The sequence below is a fragment of the Peromyscus maniculatus genome, chromosome 20 (assembly GCF_049852395.1).
Source record: "Peromyscus maniculatus bairdii isolate BWxNUB_F1_BW_parent chromosome 20, HU_Pman_BW_mat_3.1, whole genome shotgun sequence".
NCBI classification, from domain to species: Eukaryota; Metazoa; Chordata; class Mammalia; order Rodentia; family Cricetidae; genus Peromyscus; species Peromyscus maniculatus.
This window is the reverse complement of record NC_134871.1, coordinates 44,790,283-44,799,258: the sequence shown is the minus strand read 5'-3', so window position 1 is coordinate 44,799,258 and position 8,976 is coordinate 44,790,283. Positions and strand designations below refer to the sequence as shown.

The window sequence follows — 8,976 nt, the reverse complement described above, 5'->3', positions numbered from 1 at the left end:
AGCTAAATGAGATGTCCTAGGTAATAGGATTACAGATCACAAACAGGCAGCCTGCTCTAGCTGGATTTTAAACACATCTAAAGAAAGAAAAAGAAAAAAAAAAAAAGCTGAGACAACTGGTAATTCACAAATTAATAGTACGAGTCCTAAGTGAGAAAGATGTTAAAGATAAAGAGAACACTAGCGAGCACAGTTTAGAGATTATGTCAGAACTAAAGGTAAATGCTGAAGACTGTCCTCAGCCCTGGTGCTCGGCCACCCTCTCTGACCTACCCACCCCTTTGTCTCTGAGCAGAACATTCGGTATCAGAAGAAGTGACTGCTGTGGCTTTTTTTTTGGGGGGGGGGGATAAAACCCAGAAGTTTCGAAAGGAGATCCGATACCAGATGAAACATTCCCATTTGTGAAGATGACCATCTCTGCTGGTTAACTGGTAAACAGAGAATGGTGGTCATTCAATCCTGTGTGACACACTTCATCACCTTTGACCTTTTCCCTCTTGCTAGGCCTTCCGCACAGCTTAGGAACACGAAGCCGAAAGCTTTGTCACACTAAGAAGCACACTCTGTGCTGTATGTGTTTATGGCAGTTGTTTTCATTCATTCATTTATTTATTTAGTTTGAAAAATGGTCATTAAGTTAATTAAATTAATTATTTAACAAGACTTAAACAATGATCCACTATGTCACCCTAGCTGTCCTGGAACTCGCTCTGTAGAACAGGCTAGTCTCAAATTCACAGAGATCCACCAGCCTCTGCCTCTCTGGTGCTGGGATTAAAAGCGTGTGCCATCATGCCCAGCTACAGTGGAAAGTTTTTTGTTTACTTGTTCTTTTTTTTTTTTTTTCTTCTTTTTCCCCCCTTTTATTTTATTTTACAATACCATTCAGTTCTACATATCAGCCACAGATTCCCTTGTTCTCCCCCTTCCTGCTCCCTCCCCTCCCCTCCAACCCATCCCCCATTCCCACCTCCTCCAGGGCAAATCCTCCCCCGAGGACTGCTGCGATCAACCTGGTAGACTCAGTCCAGGCAGGTCCAGTCCCTTCCTCCCAGATTGAGCCAAGCATCCCTGCATAAGCCCCAGGTTTCAAACAGCCAACTCATGCAATGAGCCCAGGACCTGGGCTAGTTGCCTCCCAAACAGACCAATCCAGTCAACTGTCTCACCTATTCAGAGGGCCTGATCCAGTTGGGGGCCCCTCAGCCTTTGGTTCATAGTTCATGTGTTTCCATTCGTTTGGCTATTTGTCCCTGTGCTTTATCCAACCTTGGCTTCAACAATTCTCACTCATATAAACCCTCCTCTTTCTCACTAATTAGACTCCTGGCGCTCCACCTGGGGCCTAGCCGTGGATCTCTGCATCCAGATTCCTCAGTCCTTGGATGGGGTTTCTGGCACAACTATTAGGGTGTTTGGCCATCCCATCACCAGAGTAGGTCAGTCCCGGCTGTCTCTCGGCCATTGCCAGCAGTGGTTTGTGGGGGTATCTTTGTGGACTTCTGTGGGCCTCTCTAGTACTTTGTTTCTTCCTTTTCTCGTGTGGTCTTCATTTACCATGGTCTCCTATTCCTTCTTCTTCCTCTCTGTTCTTGATCCAGCTGGGATCTCCTGCTCTCTTTCCCTCGACCCTCGCCCTTCATTACTCCCACTCATGTCCAGGTTGTTCATGTAGATCTCAGCCATTTCTCCGTCATTGGGCCATCCTTGTGTCTTTCTTGGGGTCCTGTTTTGCAGGTAGCCTCCCTGGTGATGTGAGTAGCAGTCCAGTCATCCTTGTTCCACCTCTAGTATCCTCCTTCCTCCAGCATGGACTTCCTGTTTCTCTTCTTGTTCTATGGCCTTCTTATTGATTGGTGTTGTCATGATCCTTCCTGCAGCTGCCGTCCTTCCCCTCAGAAAAGAGCTTGTTCTTTTGTTTGTTTGCTGTTGCTGTTTTGAGAGGCCCAGAGTAGCAGCAGTTTTTCATACAAATGGAAGCCAGCTGGGTTAATTTTAATCCATAGTATTGGTCCAGCTATACTGATGATGGATGTGTCAAAGAGAGTGAGAATTTGAACTTTGTATTAGAGTCAGTGGCGTCGTCGATGGTTGTTGCCTGGATGGGGAAGGTGGAATCGGTGGCAATCAGATCCAAAAGATTAACCAGGGAAGGGATGCATCCTTTGGTCAGGGATGTGGGGACTCAGATCCAACAATCTGTGAAGCTAGAATTCTTTCGTTTATTTAATGCTTGGATGGCTTTTTGAGTGGTTTTATAAGAGGGGTGGAGCAGGTTAGGGTAACAAAGGCAGGGGAATCCCAGGAGACTGTGTGAAAAGAGAAGGTCAAGCCAGAGGGTGGGCATGGTGGAAGTGTCTGAGCGGATAAAATGATTCCACCAGGCTGCAAATACACACCAGTCCTATGGAGCCGAGGAAGAAAAGCCCAGACAAAAGATGTTTGAGAAAACTGGAGTCATATTTAGAAAAGCAATTTCTTAATATGAGTGAGTCTCCAGAGCTGTAACCTTGGAACCCTCCCTAGATGAGGCAAGAGCAAGAGCAGGGGGCTTTTATTTGTTTGTTTTGAGCATTTCTAATCTAAACTCCCAGGTTTGGGCGATGGCGAAGGGGAGGCAGAAGCCTTTGTGGAGGCTTAGAGTCTATATATGAGGAATTCTGCAATCTGGTGGGGATTTTCCTCTCTTGACTAGCAGGAAGGACAGGTCTCCCTGGTAAGGAAAACCAGGGTCCCCCTGTATCACTCCATCTTCTGTTATGTCTTCTTGTTCCTTCAAGCCATGCTTGGGATTGACTGAGGCTGGAGGGTGAAGGGGCAGCCTTTTTTAAAAAATCAGTTCCATTGGTCCCCAGTGCCTCTAATACTTGGGCCTTTGGTGGCTCTTTCAGTAGATAACTACAATTTGGTAGTTGTGATTTGAATGTGAAGTGTCCCTCATAGGCCCTTATATCTGAACACTTGGTCCCCAGCTGGTGGCACTGTTGTGGAAGCTTGTGGGACCTTTAGGAGATGGAGCCTTGCAGGAGGAAGTGGATCACTGGAGACAGGACTTGAGGTTTTATAGCTTAGCTCCCCCCTGCCCCCGTCTTCCGGCTCACTCTCTTGTTTGAGACCCTCAGCCTCACACCCAAGCTGGGATGCATTCCCTGCCATGATGGACTATATCCCCTTAAGCTGCAGGCCAAAATGAACACGGGTCTCTGAAGCCTCATCTTGTCAGGTATTTGGTCGGAACAAGAGGAGCAACCGACACAGGAGATGAAGAGAAGTGTCAAGTTGAGTGGGTGAGCCCCGGGGTGAGAAGTGTCCTCTACGTGTCCAATTTGCTGCCCGTGAGTGTAGGGCGGGTGACAACTTACAGAAGAAAGCGTTTTCTTGGGCTTGCAGTTCCACTGGGAGAGTTCACAGTACCAGGAAAAGCATGAGAGCAGGCCGCCAGAGCAGGAAGTGGAGAGACCACACCTTTCATTGCAGATGTGAAGCAGAGAGAGCCAAGTGGACACTGGGCAGGACTGTGAACTCTCAAAGCCCGCCCCCAGTGACGCACTTCCTCCAGCAAGGCTGTGCTACCTCCTCTACCAGCACCGCCAACTGAGGGACCCAAAGTTCATTCCTGAGCCCACAGAGGACATTTCTCATTGCAGTCACCACAGTGGGAAGGGCATACTGGAGCCTGTGTAGGTGTGAAGTCTCTGATGTCTCCCCAGGGTGAGAAAGCTTTGGGAAAAGCGGATGTGTTTGGCAGTTGGGGTGAGTTCTTTGTACTCTGGACTGTGGTTATCACTGTCCCAAATTTGGGAGTGGGGAGTCTGTTGTATCTACATGAACTGCCTGAGTGTACCCTAAAACTTATGGGCACTGATATGTAACGGGTCCTGTTAAAGGGAGGAGGGTTGTGACATTTAGGAGATTTTTGTTTGTGGATAGAAATGTTTAGATTTCCTAATAAGAGTTGGGACTGGGTGAGGCAGGGGCTGGCGAGGTATTGATAGGCATTATGAGTGTCATCTGTCGTCCATATGCAAGCGTGCTAGGCTCCTGGTCAGCAGCAGGCAGCCGCTGCCAGGTTGGCACAGAGGCCAGCATTTAGCAGTGCTATCAACTTGTTGAGAAAGGAAAGCTAGCACTCCTAAGTGCCACCATGCTTTTGTCCCAGGCGTCTTAGAGCCGTTCATTCTTCCCTTCTCTGCTCTATAGAGGGGGAATTCTTTTGGAAGGTTGGGAAGGGCTGTGATTGGGGCCTTGGTGAGGGCCATCTGTGTCTGGAAGGCTGGGATGAAGGAAAGAGTTTTTTAGTGGGTTACATTCTGGGTCCGTAAGGCCCTATCTAGAGGTTTGATGATGGGTCCATGGTTAGGTATATAGACTCTAAAGTAGCCAAGAAGGAAGTGGAGTTCTTATGGGTCTGTGGGGTTGTAAGGAGGCGATAAAGTCTTTTCTCTGGGTTGTAAAAGCTCTTTGTCCTGAGTTGGGGGAGAATCCCTGGGAGACAACTGTCAGGGACAAGGACAGAATCTCTAGTTAATGGACAAATACAGACCCCTGATAAGAGAGGGAACTAGAACATCTTACGTCAGGTTGCCTAGCAACAGGACATTGAGTCAGAGCCCTTGATCTTTCACCCTGTAAACATCCTACATAAACATCCTGTTAGCTTGCCCCACCCTATGCAGATAACAGCTTTCTGCTCCCCCTACCCTGCAGGAACTATATAAACCCTCCTGGAGAAAAATAAAGTTGCACCTTGATCAGAATCTTGACTTGGTGTATTTCCTTTGTGTCTCCTGTCCCTATCATTCTGTCCTTAGGGTGGTCGAGAACCCGTTGAAGCCCTGCTGGCCAGGGCAGACAACAGATCATTGACTGAGCTGGGCATTTGCCAGGGAGACCCCGTGTCCCTTTTGGTCTCGTAAATTTAGGAGGGTGGTAGTATCTGGGAGTGAGATTTGAAGGGAAAGACCTCAAAGGTGAAGGTAGAGAAAGATTTGTGAGGCTGGAACAGAGAGAAAACTTCTGTAAGGGATTATCTCAACAGACGTGGACTGCCTCAGTATCACTGAGGAAGGTCTGTCCAAGTGAGCTCTTGACTGAGGCAGAGTTTGGTCCTGGCCATGCTTAACCAGCACTGTGAGGCCTTGGGGACCATCCTGGAGGAAGGGAGTGTGCCAGGGAGGCTAAGAGAGAGGCCCTTGGTGGGGCCAGGAGGGCTGGTAAGTTCCTCTCCTGGATGAAGTTCCCGAATTTCCAGGCAACATGAAATCACAATCTTCGGCCACTGGTTACCCACATGCCCAGAACTTCATGAGGCTCCTTCTCTTAGCACTGTGGGATGCTGGCCGAGAGAATGAATACCAAAGGTGCTGGGGAAACTTCTGGAGTGTCTGGCACATACTGACTGCGGCTTTGGGGTTTTTAGAGGCAGCATCAAGGTGTTAGGCAGGCCAGGGGCAAGGGCTGGTCCTCAGGCTTTGTTTCCCTACTTTCATTAGGCATTGGGTGGCCTGGCTGTGTGTGACCAGCTCAGGCCTGCACTGCCCTCCTCAGGCTACTGAGCCGCCCCTTCCCATCCTACATGGCTGGGCGTGGGCAGGTGGGCCTGTCAGGACAGCCTCTCTGAAGACCATTGGTGTTAGACTTTTATCAAATGAATGAGGAAAAAGGATAAATCAATAAATTAGAAAGGAATGAAGTGGGGAAATGATGGTGAATTAGCCGTTAGCTAATTAATTAGCCATAAGCCAGGAATCAAGTGTCCAGGTGACATCTGGGCTGGGCCGGGCGGTGAAGGGGAAGGTGTACGCTGTGAGGAGCTGTGAATGGCAGACAGTCTGGAGGAAGGAGCCTTGCTTGGATGAGTGCCTCAGAGTCAACTGTCTCTTTTTGACCTTATCTCCACTGTGTCTAAGCCTTCCACCCTGGGGAAGTTTGAGGGTTCCTGTTCAAGCCCTCCTCAAGCTGGCCCTTTCTAGGCTTGCAGGGCCTGAACCACACATGGCCACAGCTGGGTAGTATGCGCTCATGGTGGCACCTATTGTGGTCCTGACCCAGAGGATCTAGGGCACTCAGTCTGTCTGAGACAGGTGTTCCATCTGGTAGTCACCATGGTTACTGTGACTTTCCTACAGAGCCTTCCTGGGAAGTGGGGCTGTTTAAATTTTCTACCCATGCAGGCTGCATGTGGCTCCTGCTGTGATGAACCCCTTTGCCCTGTGGGTGACTGAGGGTTCTGGGGCAAGGCATGTCTTCCCTAGAGGGACTCAGAGGTGTGTGACTGGGGCTTAGCCCCTGCCTATCTCCCCAGGCCCACTGACTAGCTCTGCCGATTCCTGTCACTCATCCCTCGGAGAGGTGGGCAGACACATTCATAGATGCTGGACACTGGATCAGTCTTGATAGCCTTCCCGCCAGCTCTGACGGTTACTCCTTGTCGGAGGACAGACGAGGTCTACCTTTTGAGGTCTCCAGGGAGCTGAGGCCCAGACTTAGTGTACAACCTAACCGGTCAAAGCCCCAGTGAGGGAAGTACTGCTTTCAGGGTCAAGAACACTAGCTGCATGCTTGGGGTCCTACTCTACGTGTTTTCCAAGCCCCAGCTTGGAAGGCCACTGTTGTCTCCATTTACAGTGGAGGAACCGGTGGAGGGGTGGGCCTCCAGTCATGGACAGGGCACATGCTGTGGGCATTAAGAATCCTCATGAAGGCCGGGAGCTGGGTTTGTTGAAGGACCTCATCTGCGTAGTTTGTGATTTGGGTGAAGAAGTCATGGCTGGTCCAGAAAGTGATGGCCAATTCCAGTTCATTGGTATTAAAAAGTATTTCAACTCTTACACTCTCACAGGTAGAATGAATTGTCTACTGGCCACATATGGAAGCATTGCTTTGTTGGTCTTATACTTCAAGTTAAGGCCTAAAAAAACCCCAGCTGTGAAGGCAACATAAACGGATTTTGAAATGTCTGACCTCATCTGTTAGTCCCATGCCTGAAGAAGCTGATGTCACTTCATCATGTAATACTCAATTTGTACAATAAATTATGAACCTGGAAAAAAAAATCCTCATGAAGCCATGGTGGCAATGAGAGGTAGTCATGGTTACGGGAGACAAAATTGTCTTGGGAAACAGGACCAGGCACCCAGAGGCTGACCTAGCAGAGCCCAAGTGACAGGAGGGGAAAATTGAGAGTCCCTTTGAGAGTGAGCTAGAGAGGGGACTAGATATTGCATCTCTACTTGGCACTACCCACCACAGTGAACTCCGGGATCAAGGGAGGATATGTCAGGAGGGAAGTCGGAAGAGCTCTGATAGACAACAGAAGGGCCTTCCTATGACCCGGGGAACAGGGAGAATTTCCAAAATAAGATACAAATAGAGCAAATTGTAACAAAAGACCAGTAAGTGACAATCACAAGCCAATAGCTCTCACTTGTCAAAATAGTTCTCAGAGAAAACAAATGGGTAGTTTACAGCCTGGGAAAGGACATTGGCAACAGAGTAACGTATGGAGACGACATTGATAAATAACTTGCAGCCTCTGGACTGTGAGGACCAGAGATCTGGTGGAAACGGCAGAGGCTTGCGCCAAGTCACAGAACAGGCCCCCAGGATGGAGGTCTCCAGTTTCACTGGTTGCCAGGGAAACAGCTGCAGACCTGAGCTGTCCCCGCTGGATTAACAAACCTCAGAGAGCTGACAGTTCCAGGTGCTGAAAGACGCTCTTTGCAGCCCCGCCTGGACTTTTCAGGTCAGAGACAAATTGTGCGATTGTATGGCCCCCTGGGAACACACAGTACCTTCTGGAAAGCTGAGTGATTATGTCCCCTAGGACCAAGTAATCCTTTGCCAGCCTATCACCCAATAAAAATGCCCCGTGTGTGTGTGTGTGTGTGTGTGTGGTGTGTGTGTGTGTGTGTGTGTGTGTGTGTGTACTCAGAGGCGTGTGTTTGATGCTTATAATTGCACCGTTCATAAGAGCAAAACTCCAGAAACAGCCCCTCGATTGCAGAAAAGTGTTAAGGGATTGTGATATAGCCGCCCCTTGGAATATTACCCAGGAGGACCACAGGACAACGCTCACGGACAACTGGCAGCAAAATGAAATCCAGACACAAGACGCAGAAGGTCCACAAACTGCACCTCTGACAAAAATTACTCCATAATGCTTTACAGATATGTGGTAGAGAAATAAAATGATATGTGTAACCCCCCCCCCTCATGCCACAAGAGTGGACAGGCCCCTCCCCTGAGGACCTCGCCTGAGAGCTGCTGGGTTCCACCCACAGAACACTCTTAACTGCTGGACCCTGCTCCCACCCTACAGAGTAAAAAGCCGAATCTCTGGAAGTAAAATCCCACCAATCTCTACCCCCTTCCCAAGAAACTCTATATAAACCTTGTATCCTGTTCAGTTTGCTGCTGTCTCTCGCCCAAGCAGAGTTTTTTTCTAAGTAATTGATTTATTCTTATTTTATGTGCATTGGTGTTTTGCCTGTGTGTGTGTCTGTGTGAGGGTCCCCTGGAACTAGAGTTGTGAGCTGCCATGTGGGTGCTGGGGATTGAACCCGGGTCCTCTGGAAGAGCAGTCAATACTCTTAACCGCTAAGCCATCTCTCCAGCCCCTGCTCTCCTGGTTTTTGCCCTCTCAATAAATCTCTTGTGTGAGCTTTGTTGTGTGGGGTGACTTTGTGGGAATCCTTGGCTCCTGGCTGCCAGGAAACCTTTCCATCCAAGCTATAATGCTTACATGTGATGCCATGACTGGGATAGACTCGCCTGGTGCCTGCGTTTCCCCTCATGGTCTAAGCTGCACTGAGACTCTATCCTTCAGCTCCAGTCCACCTGCAACAGACTCAGCTTCTGGTTCATCGATTGCTCAGCACCCCATCTACCAGCAGCAATTAGGTAAGTTTCCTCTTTGGTTGGTGAAAACATTTCCCTGAGTCTGAGGAAATGACCATTGAGTGTCCGGCACCC

At 49.0% G+C, this 8,976-nt stretch overlaps 1 pseudogene; it reads left to right on the top strand.

Annotated features, from left to right (window-relative positions):
- The first annotated feature begins 6,724 nt into the window (after positions 1–6,724).
- On the top strand, positions 6,725–7,058 carry LOC102925203 (ATP synthase F(0) complex subunit k, mitochondrial pseudogene; annotated as a pseudogene).
- Positions 7,059–8,976: the final 1,918 nt, after the last annotated feature.